The sequence below is a fragment of the Lynx canadensis genome, chromosome D4 (assembly GCF_007474595.2).
Source record: "Lynx canadensis isolate LIC74 chromosome D4, mLynCan4.pri.v2, whole genome shotgun sequence".
Classification (NCBI taxonomy): domain Eukaryota; kingdom Metazoa; phylum Chordata; class Mammalia; order Carnivora; family Felidae; genus Lynx; species Lynx canadensis.
Genome location: NC_044315.2, coordinates 19,459,433 through 19,479,765, shown reverse-complemented (window position 1 = coordinate 19,479,765; position 20,333 = coordinate 19,459,433). Strand labels below are relative to the sequence as shown.

The window sequence follows — 20,333 nt, the reverse complement described above, 5'->3', positions numbered from 1 at the left end:
TGATTATTTTAGTATTTTCTAGGTTTGAATTAGAAGTGTTTAAAACTTTGAATTTTTCTACTTGTTTCTATGTAGTGTTGATATTATTCTTTTACAGACATTTTAAAATTATGGTTTTGATTTTTATCTTTGAACCAGGGTTGTTGAAGATAGTTTAAAATTTCTAAATGTTTATGAGTTTTGTTATTTCTAGTCTTACATCATTTTGATAGGAGAATATGGTCTGTACTGTTTTTCCTTTCCTTTTTTTTTTTTTTTAAATTCTATTTATTTATTTTGAGAGAGACAGAGACAGTGCAAGTGGGGGAGGAGCAGAGAGAGAGGGAGACAAAGAATCAAAAGCAGGCTCCAGACTCTGAGCTGTCAGCACAGAGCTTGACACGGGGCTCAAACCCACGAACTGCAAGATCATGACCTGAGCCAAAGTTGGACGCTCAAATGACTGAGCCACCCAGGTGCCCCTGCTTTTTTTTTTTTTTTTTTAAAGATTTTATTTTTAAGAAATCTCTACACCCAGCATGGGACTGGAACTCTTAACCCAAGATCAAGAGTCGTATGCTTGACCAACTGAGCCAGCGAGGCATCCATTTTTACTTTTTTGGAATGGTAGTCTGACATATGGTCAGTTTTTGTTTTATGAATACATAAAGTGTGTGTATGTGTGTGCGCATGTGTGTGTATAATAAAACATAAGATTATGAGTGTTATTTAATTTTGTTGCTTGTATTTGTAGTGAATCTCCTTGTTTATATTGTAAACCAACCAAGTACTGAGAATTGAGCTGAAGCCTTCCATTACTCTAATGTTTATGACAATTTCTTGTATTTCCAGAGATTTTTGTTTTGTATATGTAAGTATTCTGTTTTTAGGTGCCTTAAAAATGTCCTTGAGAATTAAGCTTGCATTGTATAACATTACTTTTTAAAATAAATCAGCTCTTTTGCATTTTGAATTCAACTTTGTTGGGATTCGTATGGGTCTTTTGTTTTCATTTGCTTGGTCTGTTTCTCCATTTATTTTCAACTATTCTTTAAAAAATTTTTTTTAATGTTTATTTGTTTTTGAGAGAGAGACGGAGTGCAAGTGGGGGAGGGACAGAGAGAGAGGGAGACACAGAATCTGAAGCAGGCTCCAGGCTCTGAGCTGTCAGCACAGAGCCCAACGCGGGGCTCAAACTCATGAACTGCGAGATCATGACCTGAGCCCAAGTTGGACGCTTAACTGACTGAGCCACTCAGGTGCCCCCGTTTTCAACTGCTCTTAATCTTTTTGTTGCTCCTCTGAGAGGTTTTGTTTGTTTTTGTTTTACCCCCAGTTTGAGACTCTTTTTGCTTCAGTAGATGAGTTCATTCAACTTATACATGTGGATATTATATAGATACAGTTGTTCCTTTTTGCATCTGATTTCTGTCTTCTGACTCTTCTATTGATTTCTGGCAGTTCTCTTCCTCTTTCCATTTCCCCCTCCTTCCTGCTTTCCCTTCTTTGTTATTTGGTTTGTATTGGGTTTCTTGTTTTGTTTCCCACCTCAAATAATTTGAAAGGTACATAGTCTGCTTTTAATTTTACTTTGCCCTTCTCCCCCCAACTCTCCCCACCCTCCCGCCTCCATGTACAATGGAGCAGAATTTGTTCACCTATTAGCAGGGGTTGAGAAACGCTTAATGTAAAGTGTGAGATAGTAAATATTTTTGGCTCTGTATGCCATATGATCTCTGTTGCAGCTACTCAACTCTGTCATAAACTTTGTTAGTGAATGGGTACAGCTGTGTTCAAATGAAACTTTTTTTTTTTTTTTTTACAAAAATAGGCAGCAAGCCAGATTTGGCACTATGGCTATAATTTACCAATCCCTCTATTGCATCCATTCTCGGCTTTACTGGTGTGTAATTTGCATGTTCTGAATTTTTCTTACTCCTATTATAGACAAGTTAATGATACCAGACTTGAGGGTTCTCTAAATCTTAATGGTTAGTAATACTCTTTACACATTTTATTTTATATGTGTATTTTACTTTTCTGTCTTCCCTGAGACAACACTGAATGTATCAAATGATAAAAGTCTTTTTTAAAAAAATGTTTGTTTATTTTTGAGAGAAAGAGAGAAACAGAGCGTGAGCAGGGGAGGGGCAGAGAAAAAGAGGGAGACACAGAATCCGAAGCAGGCTCCAGGCTCCAAGCTGTCAGCAAAGAGCCTGACACGGGGCTCGAACCCACGAACTGCGAGATCATGACCTGAGCCAAAGTCCGACATTTAACCGACTGAGCCACCCAGGCACCCCATCAAATGATAAAAGTCTTATAAGAACAACATAAAGTAATCTGTGGCTAAGGACATTTTTCTGAAGGTTCGTGTCTGTCCCTGTAATTTTATTGATGGTCACTGAAAGGCTAAACATCAATAGAGAAAACTGAAACTTTCTTAATTTGAGTGTAAAAAGGATACTTGTGTCAGTTGGAGTGAGAGGTGTACCTCGTATTCAAGATAAATTCAGGATCGTTTCCATGCTCTTTTTTTTTTTTTTTTTTAAATCCACATCTTGTGTATTTTGGTCTTCCCCTTGATCACAACTTCCTGACTTCAGATTCAGTAGATCTGCTCTCTTACCCTGAAGTGGTTTTTCTTCTGCTTTTACTCCTCCTCTCACTGCTTCTGTTCACTTCCACCAGCATAGAGTTAACGTTTGATCTTGCAGCCGATGGGAACATTAACATTTCACAAATTATTCTGTAATTCTGCAAAGTTCATACACAGAGTTAATTTATTTTTGCACTTTCTAAAACTCTTAATCCTTTGATTTCATATTCAGTGCCTGGGATGATCACAGGGAATCATTTCTAGCTAAGCCTAAAGAAACCCATCAAAGTATTTTGTTATGTATTGCTTATTTGTTATTCAGCATTCATTCACAAATTTTAGTATTTATATATGTTTGTGTCTGTAATTAAAACTACATATTTAGCATTAGTTCTGTATTTACATAAATGCTCATCACCAGATATTTCTTCTTTCAATTTCTTTAATCATATGCTTTTATTTATTTTTATTCACTTATGAGTTGGCTGGATTTTGCTTTCAGATAGATGTTTTGTGAAGGGTCCATGGATAATGTGTTTATTTTTCCTGTGTATTTGAGAATGCCTTTCTGTGGGATTCACACGTTAATGACGGCTTGCATGGACATAGCATTCTTGGACTCTGCGTCTTTTCCGCCCACATTGCTTGCTACATGATAGATGTTGCTCCATTGTTTTCTGACATCTAAATTTGATGAGAAGTCTGTAGTCAGCCAGAATGGTTTTTTCTTTGTGATTTGCCTTTTCTCTTTGGGTGTCTCTTTCTTTTTTTTTTTTTTTTTTCAACGTTTATTTATTTTTGGGACAGAGAGAGACAGAGCATGAACGGGGGAGGGGCAGAGAGAGAGGGAGACACAGAATCGGAAACAGGCTCCAGGCTCCGAGCCATCAGCCCAGAGCCTGATGCGGGGCTCGAACTCGCGGACCGCGAGATCGTGACCTGGCTGAAGTCGGACGCTTAACCGACTGCGCCACCCAGGCGCCCCTCTCTTTCTTTCTTTAACATGCAACTTTAATAACTTCACCAGGCTTTTGCTTCAGTGTTTTATATTCTTTATTATTTATCCTGAAGCACTGTGAACCCATTCCATCTGTATCTTAATCCTTTCATTTCGAAGATTTTCCCCAATTTACCATTGGGTTATTTTCTGTGTTCCGCAGGAATTGTTTTCCTCTTTAGTCACACCACGTCTTCATGTATTGGACTTCTGTTTTTCCTCTACCAAAGTTGTCAACTTGCATCTGATTGCTTCATTTCTCCATTCTTTTCCTTGTGTGATTTGCTCCGATAGCTTTCCTGCAATGCTGACTTGCCCGTGGTTGGCACATAGCTGGAATGACGGGAGTTCTGCTATACGATTTTTTCTTAAATTTTTTTTTAACATTTATTATTTTTGAGAGACACAGAGGGATAGAGCACAAGCAGGGGAGGAGCAGAGAGAGAGGGAGACACAGAATCCGAAGCAGGCTCCAGGCCCCGAGCTGCCAGCACAGAGTCTGATGCGGGGCTGGAACTCAAGGACCGAGAGACCACGACCTGAGTCGAAGTCGGCCACTCAACCGACTGAGCCACCCAGGTGCTCCTGCGATACGATTTTTATTCCTCGACTTCATTTTTAAGTTCTGTAGTATCCTGCTTTTCTCCTTATTTCCTCCCTTAGCTCTGACAGTTTTCTTTCGACCTTATGTTTTAATATCCTGTGTCAAACAGCTCACATTTTCTTAAGTATTCTTGATAGTACAGAACCGTTATACATTGTTTTTTTCTTTCCTTCTGTTTCCTAGAGTAAATCTTCCAGAGCGTTGTCTACATTTTCCTTTCTCGCGTGTTCTGCGCCTTGTCCTCTTCCGAGTGTTTCACATTTTGTCTGGCCCTACCGTTTGTCCAAAAATAGTGTGGGTGGAATCTCATTGACTTCCTTCCCTATTTGTCTTGGGTCGGTTCATGTCCTTCCCTTAGCACTTGAGCCGGAGGGCTGGCCGATGATGGTATATATTGTTTTTAGTGCCTCTCTGGCCAGAGTAGGGCAGTATGGGAGGCTCCGTGCCAGTGGACAGCCTCAGTCTGTGAGCTTTGCTGCTGCTCAGTTTCATTGTATTTTACGTCCGGGCCCACTTGTTCCTCCTCTTTTGGGCGAGCCAGCCTCTTTGGTGAGAAATCCTTCCGGAGAGTGCCTTGTCGTTGATGGCTTTCAGGTTCTGTGCGTCCCTGTGGGTGTATTTCCTTGAGGCCACTTCGTAAAGTAGGAGTGCTTTCCGCCCTCAACCCTGCCTGCTCAGAGGAAACACGGGGGTGGGCTGCTCAACACTCTCCCCTTAGCTCCTCCACAGCTCGTAGAGGCAGGAAGGTGAGTTTCAGTAAGGACTTACTTACCCTTCCAAGTCAGGGGATGTCAGGAGTCTTTCAGAACCTTTGCCACTTGCTTCCTTCAGCTCTGCGCTATTTCACAAGCGTAAGAGGCGTGCATATTCCCAGCAGGCTCTATTTGGTCCATTTGTATTGCTCCTGATGGATAAGTCCTTTGCTATTTTAAAAAGACTTTTTTAACGTTTATTTTTGAGAGAGAGAGAGAGTACGAGCCAGAGTGGGGTAGAGAGAGAGAGAGAAGGAGACACAGAATCTGAAGCAGGCTCCAGGCTTTGAGCTGTCAGCACGGAAGCCAACGCAGGGCTCGAACTCGTGAACTGCGAGATCATGACCTGAGTTGAAGTCGGATGCTTAACTGACTCAGCCACCCAGGCGCCCCCAGTCCTTTACTATTATTAATGCAGATGAGGTTTTTCTCTGCTTTTCTTCTTTTCCTACATTTTGAGGGGTAGAAAGGAAGTTATTGTTTTTTAGAGCCCTTTGCTTTTTTTCCAGGAAGTCGGCCTATGAGTCTTGATGACTGTAGTGAACACATGTGAAGTTTTTCATGGAGAGTTACAATTATAGAATCTCAGTGAAGGATGTGTTTCAAAGTCCAAGCTTGTACCCCATATTTGAGTCACCTCTGTAATGTCCCCCAATTTCTCGTTAGCTTGTATTCAGTAGTGGCCACATCATTCCCCGAGAGGAATTAATTCTTGGGTGATTCTTGTTCGTGAGGAAATTTTCATCTATTGGACTTTAGTCTGTCCTGAAACTCATCCTGGGTTCATTCTTTGGGGACATTGGGACTCTGGAACCCACTGGAACACATCTGCTCCTCCAAATAATTGAGGTTGGCCTCATGACACTCCTAGGCCTCGCTTTCTTCTTTATGCGAAATATGAGGCGTTCTTTCCATCGTTTCTCAAAAGGCAGGGATGAAATCTTGTCCTGTGTCATCCTAGGTGTTTTCTTTTTGGGAAAGTAAATAATGGAACCCAGCACTTGAGGTACAGTTATGAGGTCAGAGTATTTGGGTATCTTTTCTGAAACTGACGTATATGTGACTCTGGAAACCTTTGTCTAAGTCATCCGAAGAAATACAGCAATTTTGGGGCGCCTGGGTGGCGCAGTCGGTTAAGCGTCCGACTTCAGCCAGGTCACGATCTCGCGGTCCGTGAGTTCGAGCCCCGCGTCGGGCTCTGGGCTGATGGCTCAGAGCCTGGAGCCTGTTTCCGATTCTGTGTCTCCCTCTCTCTCTGCCCCTCCCCCGTTCATGCTCTGTCTCTCTCTGTCCCAAAAATAAATAAACGTTGAAAAAAAAAATTAAAAAAAAAAGAAATACAGCAATTTTGAGTGCAGAGGGCTTCTGTACCTTGTTTGTTCTTTATTATTTTTTTCAATACAGTCCCACCTTACCAGCCCCATTTTGACCTGTGGTCATCTATGATCTGCATACAGTCCCTGCATTTTTTCATTTCTCTCTGTCATGCATTTGCACGGATTTTTTCCATCTCGATTACTGAGGGTACTTATTCCTATTGAATTTCATTTTTATTCTGTGGGAACATCCTTTCAAGGTCGAGATCATTTAAACTCCCCCCCCCCCCCCCACACACATCTAGCATTTGTAATCCAACCCAGTTCATTCTCAGGGGATAATAGATGAACCTATTAGAGACAGATTCATAAACAATTGCATCAGGAAAAAGAAGCGTTTTTGTTACTACTGTCAGTAAAGACATGGGATGTATTAGATTTCAGGACAGATCCCCACAGTCTGTCATTCAGTATGAATCTCCGATTGATTCCAAGTGTATAACTTCGCTGTTTACTTACCTAAAAGATATATAAAGCCAAAAATCCAGTACTTGAATTTGACCTCATATTTAGTTTGTGTCGGTATAAAAGAGAACAGGGAAATCAAGAGAAGATACAATACACCCGCTTTTCCTTCCTCATCTGTGGCCTGGTCTCCCGTCACAGAAGGAAATCAGGTTGCTTAAGTGGGCCTCTCACTAGCACCCCTAACATTGTACACAGTAGGTGGTCTGTGTTAATCACTCCTTATTACATCCTGAAGTTTGGGTTGCAACCATATCGTAATGTCCCTTGTCATTAAGGAAGGAAGGAGCATTTTTTGATTGCTTGTCCTGTGTGAGTTCAAATTTCCATGTAGAAGAAAAGGAATATTTTTGGTGAAGCGAATTTTATTTGCTACCTATTCGCTTCCCAGCCAAATTGGCTTAGTCTCTCCTTTTTCTCTCTGTAAGGCAAGTGTTTCTTTGAGAGAGAAAGCCAACTTAGAATTCTGTAAACTTTATTTTACAGAGTTTAGCATTGTGCTCACATTTTTCACAATGACATTACATTTTTTTGTTTAGGAAATTGAATAATAGTTCAGTGGAGGGTTTTTTTTTTTTTTTTAATCTACCTGATTATTTAATGTAAATAAACTCTGTTCTTCCAGTTGGATGGTGGGGATCATGATGGGATGGCAGTTAGTAAATAATTCTGTTTCTTGGGCAAAGGATTGAGACGGGATCTTGTTCTCCCTTGCCCCTGCTGCTTGGTTGACTCTAGCTTATGCCCACGAGGCTGTCATCCATGGGTAGAAGGCCCTTCTTCACAGTGGGTGCGTATTGAGTTCAGGACAGTGGTCAGCCCAGGATACTTCTTTTTTCTAGAACTTGTAACCACACAGGTGGCTTTGTGAAGATTGGGGCATGTCAGCTTTAGAGGGCAGCACATTCTCCCAGTCCTTGTGTATGTGTGCTGGGTCCTCAGGCGTCTCAAACACTTCAGCGTCATTGTTTGGAGCCTGACCTTGTTGGAAAGGTGGGCTTAACACTGCTTGTAAGAGCCTGTCGGGAGTAAGTTAGTTTCCTCATTAATTTGGTAACATACCACAATGACTTCTATTCTAGCCCCAGTTATTACAGCTTGTCGAAACGCCCCAGGTCATTTTTGTTTCCTTCTGTCACCCATGAGAATTATTCTAAAACAATTTTTGGCCTTTATACCAGTGTTTTAAAAATGGTTCTCTATCTGGATTTGTAACAGGGCACAGTGTCCTAAATCCTAAATCCTAAATCGTGTTACAGGTAACACGATATTACATGCCTTTCTGGAAACTTCAGCCTTGGAAGCCAAACTGAGTTTTCAAAAATGCACTGGCTGCGTATGGATAAGTCATGGCCACGTTCCCAGTTGTGTGGAATCTCGCCAGGTAATGATTGCATGTGGAAGTATCCCTGATTTACCAAAGTGCTGTTTCAGGAGCTGCCCTCATCGCAAGTGTGTGCCTTATGTAATCTCAGTGGTCAAGATTCGTTTTCAGGAAAAAAATGTGGTTGTGCTGACATTTACTTGAAGCAAATGAAGTGTAGTTCATATCTGTTGAAATTGAAATTAATAATACATGAGTGCTTTTCCCGACCCTCATTGTGTGTTCTTGCATATAAATTTTTAGAACTCATGGTAAATCAGATGGTGCAGAGGCTGTTTGATTCCCCCCCGTCTTCTCTGTTTTCCAGTGGGTGGCTTGCTTGAACAAGGGAGTGCAGTGAATAAATTTATCAGCAGCAGAATCTGTATTGACACAATTATATTTCTTGTATTAAAAATAAAACATTTTGGTCTAAAGGTTTCCATTTTCGTAAGTATCCTTTGTTTGCAAAAGAAAACCATCTTCTGGATGGCTCTTGACCATGCTCCCAAGTGTTCCTTTCCAGCTGAAAATGAGTTAAGGGACAAATGTTCATACTGGGTCTTTTTATATTGGCAAGTGTTTCCCCCTCTGATTGTTCCTTTCCTCAGAGTCCCTGGATGATGAATAAGTTAGAAGAAAACTTCACTGATCTTGAAACCATAAAAACTTTGTGTACCAGTGCTTTTTAGGTACACAATGCAGTCTGGCCGGCCTCTGTGTGTAAAATCTCCCTACTGCTTAGCAGGGACAGTCTGCACGCACTGGCTGAGTGCTTTGGCAAAGCCAGACAGTCTAGGTTGCAAAGAACGCTCGGCCCCTCTCACATTTTCACGAGGAGTAACATCCTCGCACGCAGGGCCACGCCTCAGTAGCAAAGGACTGAAATGTGCTCCTAGGCCAAGAAATGCAGCCAGTCACCTGGTGTAGTCTTTACCCCATGCAGCCAAGGCGGTATCTCTGACGTTAAGAAAATTGTGCATTAGGTTGCAAAATCTTCTCCTGAGTTAGGAGGGAAGTCTCCAAGCTGACTTTGTTACTTTTAATAGTTTCCCATTCCCACACATAGGTAGCCACCACTACGTCCTTCATAACTTTGCAGTAAGCTTACAAAAGGCTTTTTTTTTTTTTTTTTTTTTTTTTTTACACGAAAGGCGGTACTAATTAGATACATGCAGATAAGGGGGGGGCACTAGTAGGTTCATTCCTTATTGTGTGGTAGGGTTTGTTTTTTCTTTTCTGATTTTTTTTTTTTGGTGTGTGTTTAAAAGCCAACTTTTTTGTGTGTTTGAGGGGAAAGTTGGGGAGGAGGAGGAGGAGGAAGGGGAAACAGGCAATTTTTTTTTTTTTTTCTGGTTGGTTCCATATCTCAGTGTAAAAGACACTCCTAATGAATTGGGATCTTGTGGGACAGGAACTATATATTTCCTTTTTTATTGACATAATTGCAGCCAGATGGAAATGTGTAATTACATTTCTTATTATACATATATAATGGATTTGTTTTATGTCTTCCTACTTTCTGAAATTAGCCAACAGGTTAGAGCACATTTTTCCCAATAGAACTGGGATATGTACCTACATCCTTGTATTTAACTTGACCAACCTCCCTAGAATACCTCTTTATGGCAGTTTGCGTCTGGTTAAATAGGGCTTTAAGTCAGTAGTCTGATTAGAATTACAATGTGTTGCAACCCTGAGCAGGGAGGAGTTAACACAGCAGGTCTGACCGCTCTTCTTAGAAAGGTCGGCTTGCAGGATTTGCCATTGGCGGGTGGCTGGGAACTTGGGTTTCTAGAGAGTTCCTACCACTGTCAGAACTGATGAGAGTGCCTCATGGCACCTAAACCTGCTTTCCTTTTGGGAGTCTGGAATTTCGGCAGGTGCTAGGCAGACTGCCTACTTGACTGACCCCTGATAAAAGTCCCGGACTTGGAGACTCAGGTGGCTTCCTTGGAAGACAGCGTTTCACATGTGTTGTCACAGCTTGTTGCTGGGAGAATTAAGTGCATCCTGTGGGACTCCACCGGGAAAGGTCCCTCGGAAGCCTATGCCTGGCTTCTTCCAGACTCTCCCCATCAGCCTCTTCCCGTTGCAGATTTTGCTTTGTTGTAATAATCACAGCCTGAGGACAACTGTATGCCGAGTCCTAGGAGGCTAACAGGTGAACCATTGAACCTAGGAGTGGTCCTGGGACCCCTGACTCAGACCCCATCATCAGATTCTAAAGCTCTCAATCTGGTTCATGTGTAGTGCTCTGGGCCTGGGTATTCACACTGCAGCCTGGCCTGGCACCAGAGGCTGCCCTGGGTGCGAGAGGAGCCGGGATGGTGTTCAGGTGAGTTCCTTGAAAGCATCAAGTCACTATCCAAATAAATGCACAGTGACGGCATTAGCATTTTTCTTCTGTAATACGTCTTGGTCATTGCCGGGAGCCAGACGTTATTCTGTCTACATAGAGTGCTCTGTTATTTATCCTTCAGCTGGTCATAGGCCTCTTCCTCCAGACAGGACCGCAAACCCCCACTTCCCCAACATGCTGAGCTCACAGGAGTGATGGACAATGGGGGATAGTGGGGACACGAACTCCCCATGCTCCATACACCTTTCACATTGCTCTCAGGTGACTTTTCTTACACTGTATTGATTATGATTGTCGTCTGTTCAGATCATTAATTTCTTCCCATTAGTTGTAAAATAAGGGCCAGATACCTTCATCTGTCAGTCAAGGTCATCTGATCCCACCCTTCCTTTCTAGCCTTATTTCTTACTGCTCACCTTCAAGCATATGACACCCTGGCTAAACCCAATTCTTGGGCATTAAGCCTTTTCCTTCCTTTTTCCATCTTCACATCTTCATTGCTGTCCTCCCTTCCACCCCTCCCCCCAACCTTTATCCCCTCTACCTGCCAGCTGCTTCCCTGCCCGACCCCCCCCCCCACCCTGCCCCGCCCCAACATCTCTGCCTGTGCAAAGCTACCTCTTCCTGAACAGCTCTGATCTCCGTATTAGTTGGAATGTCTGAATGCCTGGTATGTTTTATATTTGTCACATGTCTGTTTATTAGGTCTGTGCAGGAAGCATTGATGGAAGAGTAGAGATGTGAGACAGGTCAGGGAAGGCAGCCGATAAATGTGCATTATGAAACCAGCTGCCATGGTGGACAGTCAGAGCTCAAGCCTGGGGAGAAGCTGTGGTTCATGGTGTCCTTTCTCACATTGAAAGGAAATGTGAGACTTTGTCTTGGCCCTCAATTAATCATTTAGGTGGGGATGAAAGATAGTCAATATGAAAATGATAGGAATCCATTTGTAAGTGTTCAGGGCTGTCCAGTGATACTTGGATATCTGATCACCCCCCCTCCCCCCGCCCCACTCAGTCTTGATTTCATATATTTCCTCTTGTTGCCAGATTGTACAAGTTAGGAGTGCAGATTCCTCATTGAAAAGGTATGATCTTGTAGATATTGGAATTTGTCTAAAGGCATGATTGTATGCTGGCACAATTATGGAATATCACAGAGAAAGTATAGTATCCTAGCTCATCCTCGAGAAGTAGGTCTGTGTCGAAAGGACTATAAGGAGATCAGGGACATCACAGCCATTGTCTACCTCCGTACCCAATGTCTGGTTTGGTGTTCAATTGGGTCTTAAGGTTACGGAAGATACCTCTGTCTTCCAGTAAAAGCAGCAACTAAATCAAGATTCTTGATTTTTTTTTTTTTTTTTTTTTTTTTGGTATGTCTTTCTTGTGTTCCTCTGTTGAGTTCTTCTCTTTGGGTCCATAAATGTTTTAAATATTCATTTCATAATCCTGTCCACTTTGGTCCTTCCCCGGCTTTCCCAAACGGTGCAATCTCTTTCTGTAGATCCTTTCTGTGGGGTGGCTTAGAGCAAGGAATAAGTGATAAAGTTGTTTCTCAATTAGACTGTCATTTGCGGGGGGGAGGAAACATGTTTTCCTTGGATTCATTCTCATCACCTACTGAATAGTCTTGTGTGGAGGACTTGACTGCTCAAGTAAAAAGAATTCAAAGAAGAAAGTGAAAATCCCTGAAAAATAGTATCAGGTTCTCCCATATTGACGAATCCTTGTCTTCTGACTACCTATACAACCCTTCTACGTTGTGATGCCCTTCCACTTGTGTGATTTCATTTGAAACAGAAAAGATTGTGATGGGAGTAAACATACACAGTCCCCGTCGTGAGTGGCCCGGAGAGGTTATGTGACCTGGTGGAGTAGAGTCCTCCAAGTTAGTCCTACAACTTACAAGTATTATAGCACCGGTGAAGTTTTTAGGCCTCACAGCCCCAGCTTCTTTATTTTTAACCTGAGGATCTTGTGGGACAGGACAGTCTATGGGTTGTCCTGAAGAGTAGAGAAGATGGTGAAGACAAGCACATGAGCGCATCTTAGCGAATGTTTCTTTTTCTTCCCCTCTCAGTTTCCAGTTGATAGAAGCCGGGACTAGAGGAAAACGTGGGCCTTTCAACTCAATACATGGCTTCTTGAAAACAAACCAAAAAAAGTACGAAGGGGCATGACAATTCAAAATAACACTTTGTATAATTTCACTGGCTGATACTGCCTCATGATTATCGATAGCTGTTCTGCTTACTGAGTGCATTCTAATAATCCACTGTGTGGGAATATTTGTTTCTTGACCAAACTCAAGACCCTTAGTGCCTTATTTTATAGAAATAATTGTAGAGAAATAAATGTCTTTGTTTAGTCTCTTTATTTCTTTACTGTATTCTGACAGAATTAGAGGATTGCTACTCAGTTAATCACAACGTTAGGGGGGCATGATTTGTTTTTTTGTTTTTAACCCTGTGTTTATTCTGATTGGTTGGTGTATCTGTTCTGACAGGTTGGTACATTGGTTCTGATTGGTTACTGTGTCTGTTCTGATTGGTTGGTGTGTCTGATCCAGTTGTTAGGTGTATACTGTTTGGTTGTTAGATATTTTGAATCTCACTGGGGATTACATGCTCTTAAACGTTTTCTCTTTGTAGGGTTTTAGGATGTGTCTTTTAAGAGGGAAGGTTATTTTAGTAAATTCTACCAAATTAAAAGATGAATAGTTAAGAATAAGCTAGTTTCCTGTTTATGACTCTTTCTGAGCAAGCATTCATAGTTATTGTCTAAAATAATCTTAAGTGAATGCTAATGGGACTATGTATTATCAGTCCCACACTGGAAGGCTAATTATCCGTCTGTAATCTTAGCAAATTATTATGCTTGTTGGTGTAATCCATGTCAGCGAGGTGACACATTGTAATTATGTATTCATTTTCGCTTACTCTTTGTCTTCTACATGTATCATCAAACAGGCTTCTTTTATTACAGTTACGGTTATTCTAATGGCAACCACCTTCACTTGAAATGACACAAAAACCTTCCCTTATCTCTGAGCCACATGGTCTTTCTTGAGACGTAAATGTGATATAGCATCTGCTGCACAATCTTTTCTAATGATCTGTGTATAGAGACCTTAAAACTGCTTTGGTTTCTGTGTCTGAACTGTTGGATCGTTAGATTTACCCGTGGACTGATGCGTTTCTGTGAATTCCACTGCCATAAATATGTGGGCCTATTTTTTATTGCTCTACATTAGATTTTTCCCTATGGATGATCCCATAGTGTTCAGTCCTGGAAAACAAATGAATTGTTAATGCTACTCCCTTTTGACTGCTCTCAATTGTAATTTAAGGTGGTATATCAGATTTTGGTTACTAATAGTTTCTGTTTTCTAATATTTGAACCTTTGTTAGATGTTTTTCTCAAATAAAAGTGTCTTGTTCTACTCGTAAGAGCAAATTTATTTGTTAATGTGTGCAGTGAGTACTTTCTAAGCATATTAATTTACTCTTAAGTTATAATCTAAAACTGATGAGGGATCAATCTGTTTTGGCTTCAGGAAGACTAGATACTCATTTATTAAGTGTTACGTCCTACTAGGGCCTTAATAACATTATTTTGTTTTCCAAGTAGGGAACTAACTCACTCACGGGACCTTGTTCTTTCATTATTCATATTGACTTCAGATTTTCCATATTTGGTGATTTTTGGTAGGGTAGCATATGAAATTTGATTTTAGAGTTGGCTTGGAGCTTCGATAATAATAAACTGTTTCTTTGTTACTCCTTTTTATCTGTGTATCCTCAGCTCTTAGCATACACTAGGCCCAGAATAGACAAAAAATACTTGTTGAAATAAAGAGCTCCCCAAAGTTTTGCTCACGTCTTTCTTTTTTTTGTTCAGTCACCTGGCAGGAAAATGAGGTCTGTACGCTGACTTTGTCTTCAGAAGCCTGATTCCTTCGTTCTTGTGCAGATTGGCATTATGTAATCTTTCTACTATTGGAGAACATTTTCTGTGACAGCAGACTCTTCTGGGTGAATGAATTTCTCTGTCAGCTGTTGAAATACTGAGTTTGTGTTTAGAAAAATGCAGAAGGCTTTGTCTGCCAAGCCTAAAGAGGTTGTTGAGCAGAAGAGAGGGGAGGTATTGAAATCAGAAAAATTTGCTCTCTATTGATGACCCCCATGCTGGTCATAACTTCCCAGTTGGAGTAAATTCTTTTGTTAGATGATTGGAATTGAATCTGTAAGCCAAAATTATTTGCTTGCTGATTCTGTTTGCGTTTTAGGAGAAGGATAATTCTAAACTTCTGCAGTTACCCTACCCGTGCTGCAGATCGATGGCTCTCCATTGCAAATTCATCTTTCTCTTCAAGCCTTACTGCAGTGGTTGTTAAATACAGTTAGTAAGCACTTAGGTTTTTGATTTCTTACAGCACAAAGTAATACTGACACTTTTATTTGAGAGTGGTTCAACGAACCTTAAGACTTTATGTGGTGTTTTCTTTTTGTTTGTCTATGTTGATGTAGCGGAGGGTGATTTCTAAGTAACTATGTAATCAGAGAATCTGAAGACATTTCCATAAAGGTAGTGGTGTGTGTGTGTGTGTGTGTGATAACTAGATTCAAATCCAGTGCTCCAGGCACTTGTGACAGGGAACTGGTTACAGTGACGGTCCAGATGTGGAAAGTAAAGGGAATGAGGAGAACAGGGATACTGTTGCCACTTTTTTCTTGGATAGGAACCAGAGTATAGGTTTGCTGAGAATCACTAAGTGATACTCGGCGTCAGGCACTGGTTTAGGCAGTTGGTGTTGGGGGTATTTCATAGAAACCAGATCTTCACTTCAAATCCGTTTTGAAAGCAGATATGGTGTAAATCATTTTAAAAACGCTGCAGTCAAAAAAGGCAGCTTGAGGGGCGCCTGGGTGGCGCAGTTGGTTAAGCGTCCGACTTCAGCCAGGTCACGATCTCGCGGTCCATGAGTTCGAGCCCCGCGTCGGGCTCTGGGCTGATGGCTCAGAGCCTGCAGCCTGTTTCCAATTCTGTGTCTCCCTCTCTCTCTGCCCCTCCCCCGTTCATGCTCTGTCTCTCTCTGTCCCAAAAATTAAAAAAAAAAAAAAAGGCAGCTTGAGCCACGCCGGTGCCGTTTTTCTTCATTTGGCGGCTGGTCCTGCGAGGGAACTGTGAGTGTGTTCTCGTTATCAGTTAGTGGGAACGCCTGAGGCGGCCTTCAACAGGAAGCCGAGTGGCTTGACCCTGCCCTTCCTGCTTAGTAAGTGGCCACTAGCTCTGCTTACACGGACCTTGGAGGGAGGGCTGGGTGTTCCGGCTGCTGGCTATGTGTGTGTGTGCGTGTGTGTGTCCAGTGTCCGTGTGTATATGAGCGAGAGAGGGAGACGCAGAGAGATGGACCGTTGGATCCAGTAGGCCGTGGTGAATGCCTTCAGTTAAGGCAATGGTGCACGTCTTCCCCGCAGCTGCTTCCTGGGCACAAGTCCCTGCTGTGGCGCATCCTCTTCCTGAGGAAGTCACTGACCATATTGACTCGTAGTACAGGGACAGTTTGACCGGAGCCTCTTTCAACTCCCCTTTTGAGAGCTCGGCCCTTGGGGAGGAGATGCGGGGACGCCTGGGGACCGCCCCTGCGCGCAGGGCGCCCGGCACAAATGGCGCGGCGCGCCTGCAGCGGGAATCTGGGGCCCGGGTGAGGACGTGGGCCGGCTGCAGCCTGCCTTGCACCCTTCTCCGTGAGCTCGTGCATCTGTTGCTTCGGCAGAGCTGTCTCCTGCTTGAGACCTTCACACGGGGAACCAGGCTGGCGGGGCTCTTGACCACGAGGCGGGGGGTGGGGAGGTGGGGGGGTGGGGGGAGGTCTGTTACCTGGTGAGAGGAGGCCAGCCAGGCCTGGTGGGGACCGAGCACGGGGAGGGGGGTGCGAAGGCAAGGGGTGGCCCAGAGACAGATCGGTGCAGCAGGAAACTGGAGCTGGAGGAGCCCTCAGGAGTCTCTGGAGATGAGGGAGGCCGAAGTGGGCATCTCAGCTGAAAGTGGGAGGGGAGCCCACACCCTTTCAGGTGGCGTTTTAAGGAAGAGAGTAACTGCAAAATCCGGGGCCCTGGTGGGGGAACCCAGACGGGTTCCCTCCATGTGACTCTTAGCTGGTGGCATGAAAGCTCACAAACCATCTGTTAGGATGGACCGAGCCCAGTGGCTACAGGTGTGGGCACCAGCATCACCTGGCCAGGACTCGAATCCTGACTCTGAGTACTTGTTGTCTGCATGATAAAGGGCAAAAGTCACTTTATCTTTCCAAAGCTCTCACTTGGCTGTCTGTGAAATGGGGGATAATCACAGTGATTGTTGTCAAGAGTAAATGAGAGAATATGTGTTAAATATTTTGTATGGAGCCCAGTGGTAGTAAATAAATACTCACTAAAAGTTAGCTGGTGTCATTGTTGGATGTGTGTCTGACTTATGTCGGTGGAAGGAAAGAACAATTAATGATTGTAAAAAGGACACATCTTATTTCTTATTTAATGAGATCAGAACAAAGCATATCCTTCAGACTGGATTCTTTTTGTGAAATAAAGGGTTACAAAATTAAGTTTTATGCAAAGGAAAGGCATCTTAAAATCTGTTATTTTAGGGGCGCCTGGGTGGCTCAGTCGGTTGAGCGTCTCGGCTCAGGTCATGATCTCACGGTTTGTTAGTTCGAGCCCCGTATCGGGCTCTGTGCTGACAGCTCAGAGCCTGGAGCCTGCTTCAGATTCTGTGTCTCGCTCTCTCTCTCACTGTCCCTCCCCTGCTTATGCTCTGTCTCAAAAATAAGTAAAACATTGAAAAAAAATTTTTTTTAATCTGTTATTTTATTATTTTTATTTGTTAAGTGATCTCTACACCCAACGTGGGGCTTGAACCCATGACTCTGAGATCAAGAGTCGCGTGGGCTACCAACTGAGCCAGCTAGGCACTCCTTAAAATTTTTATTTAAAAAAAAAAATTTAATGTTTATTTTTCAGAGAGGGAGAGGGAGAGGGAGAGAGAGAGAGAGAGAGAGAGAGAGAGAGATACAAAGACAGGGCATGAGTGGGGAGGGGCCACAGAGAGCAGGCTCTGAAACAGGCTCTAGGCTCTGAGCTGTCAGCACAGAGCCCGACATGGGGTTTGAACCCACAAACTGCGAGATCATGACCTGAGCCAGAGTCAGACACGTAACCCACCGAGCCACTCAGGTGTCCCTGATTTATTTTTTTTTTGACTGCTGTCTATGTCTGGGTACAAAGGATTTCAGTGACAATGTTTGTGCCTGTTGTCATGTTTGCAGTGAAAATCGGTACATTTTCCATTATCAAAAAATAGAATAAAATAAAGCCCCAAACCAACATAAGTTCAGGTTATTTCAAGAAACGTTGATGGGAATTGGTCCTGGGAACAGCAGAGTATTTTTTAGTACGTGTTGAAGAGCTCTTGTGTCCTGACCCTGCCCGGGTCCTTACTGCACTCCTCCAAAGGGTGCCGTTTTATGTGGCATTGTGACCGTGTGCCTGTGAACAGGGAAATGTTTAGATAGGGTGATGCTTCCTTTATAAATAAGGAATTCTTTAGTCTACCTTCTGTCTGCAAAGAGTACTCACATAGATTCCTTAGTTTTTTACTCCTAAGGAATTAAATTTATCAGACCACATATTTTACAAATGAAGACAAATTCTTGTCATCTTATGAAACCAAAGTCTAATGAAAGTCAAGAAATGAAGATTCCGGGGGCACCTGATGACTCAGTCGGTTAAGCGACCGACTCTTGGTTTCAGCTCGGGTCATGTCTCTTGGTTCATGAGTTAGAGCCCCGCATGGGGTTGTGCACTGACAGTGCAATGAAAGCTTGGGATCTCTCTCTCCCTTTCTCTCTCTCTGCCCCTCCCCTGCTTGCTCTCTCTGTCTCTCTCAAAATAAATAAATAAACTTAAAAAATTAAAAAGAAAAAGAAATGAAGATTCTGTATGGCTTGACAAGTTTCAGTCTTCATACAGAAGGTTGTGTCAATGATACCGTTAAGCTTCTACTCTCCGACTTTAACTTTAGACCCTGAACCTTCCCCCACCTTCATTTCCCACCTCAGTTGTGCTCTCCCTGGTCACAGTAATATCGCTTTGAATGATGAAAGTGAGGAGAAGAAGAATAACACAGTGGTTAAGAGCGTGGCCTGTGGAGCCTGAGGACCAGAGTTTGCATCTGGATCTGCCACTTGATAGGTGGACCGTCTTGGAGAGGCTACACGTCTTCTCGATCTCACGTCCTATGTGTATTTCAGCTGTGAATGGGGTGTTAATAGTACTTTCTCATCTGTACTACCTTTGCTGTGAGGATTAAGTCATGAGTTTGCAAGTGTAGGGTACTTAAATTTGTCACATGGCAAAGCACTATGTATCCATTAACTTTAATTTTAGAGCATTGTGATAGAGTCCTATGAGCTGCTGTGGCAAACATGCCTCATATCAGTGACTTAATTTAGTAGAAGATTGTTTCTCATTATTTGAAGTCTAACATGAGGTTGTTTTTTTGTTTTTGTTTTTGTTTTTGTTTTGGACTGGTGGGGACCTATCAAACCAGGTGGCACTTGTTCTTAATAAAAATATTCACATGTCAGAATACCTACCCTAAAAGAGGAGATCTTTCAGCTGAACCCAGCGTTAGTCATATATGGTCCGTATTCAGACCCAGCCCCAAGAAGCTGCTGATAAAGATATGCCCTGGGACTACTTTGGGTTTTTCAGGTCAGAGTTTTTAAAAAGTCCTGCAGGAGGGAAGTTGATGATTTGGAAAGGGGCAGGGTTAGGTAAAAGTAAGCTGAAATATAGGAAAGCAAAGAAGCAGTTCAGTCTAGATGAAAGAAAATTGTGGTCCATGTTGAGGGCAGGGAGGAAGGGGACTTTGGGTTTGGAATGTTGTTAGTGATTGAGATGTGTTGTAAGCGGGTCTGGAAGCAGAAGCTTCTCACAGTGAAATCAGTATGGTTGCACATCACCAAATAGGTGAATCTGAAGTGATAGCAGCCCATTAGGAAGGGTGGATGAAATGTCCCACACAATTCTGAAGGGATAGTAACAGATTCATAGACATCTCATCGTAAAGAGAAAGCAAGCGGAGTAATAAGGCTGATTGAGTCATTAGAGAGTATTAATGTGTTTCTGGCATCCAGAAATAACTACAGATATGCCTTGTCTACAACAAACTTCGTGTATTTGAAGTAACAGGACTTCGCTAGGGAAAATTAAAATATTTCCTCACTTCCTAAGGATTTTCCCCTAGTCTTTGTTTTCAGACCTCACTAGCTTAAAGTATGATTTTATGAACTACCTTGAATTTGACATAAATCATTGCAAAATGATACTTTACAGCTAAACTAGTCTTGAAATATTTTTTTCCCATTGACAATATTTCAAGTAATACTATGAAAGTGAATACTTTATAATAAATTATAAATTTATCTGGACTTTTCCTCATTAGGTCAATACATACATAAATCAAGTGTGTTGATATTCCTTTGTTATTTGCTTAGTTTTGCTTATAGCGAAGACAAATCTGGAATATCTGATATAGTCTACTTATATATCAGCCGTTAGATAGATTTTCTGACAACTAATTTAAAAAATTGGGTATCAAAGCATATTTCTCCATGAGAAGGCAAACCATAAATTTTGTGGTTTAGACTTGTAGGGCATATTTAGAGCTAAATTAAGTTGACTTGCATTGAATTTAAGAGCTTCTAATGCAAATGAAGTCACCATGCATTTTATATGAGGTTGCCATTAAGATAGTCAGATATTCAAACTA

The 20,333-nt window shown here is 42.3% G+C and overlaps 1 protein-coding gene across 2 annotated transcripts in view; it reads left to right on the top strand.

Moving 5' to 3' along the window:
• Positions 1 to 20,333, top strand: part of LOC115499941 (guanine nucleotide-binding protein G(q) subunit alpha) — a 316,581-nt gene that overhangs the window by 15,279 nt on the left and 280,969 nt on the right. The gene's annotated exons all lie outside the window — the stretch shown is intronic.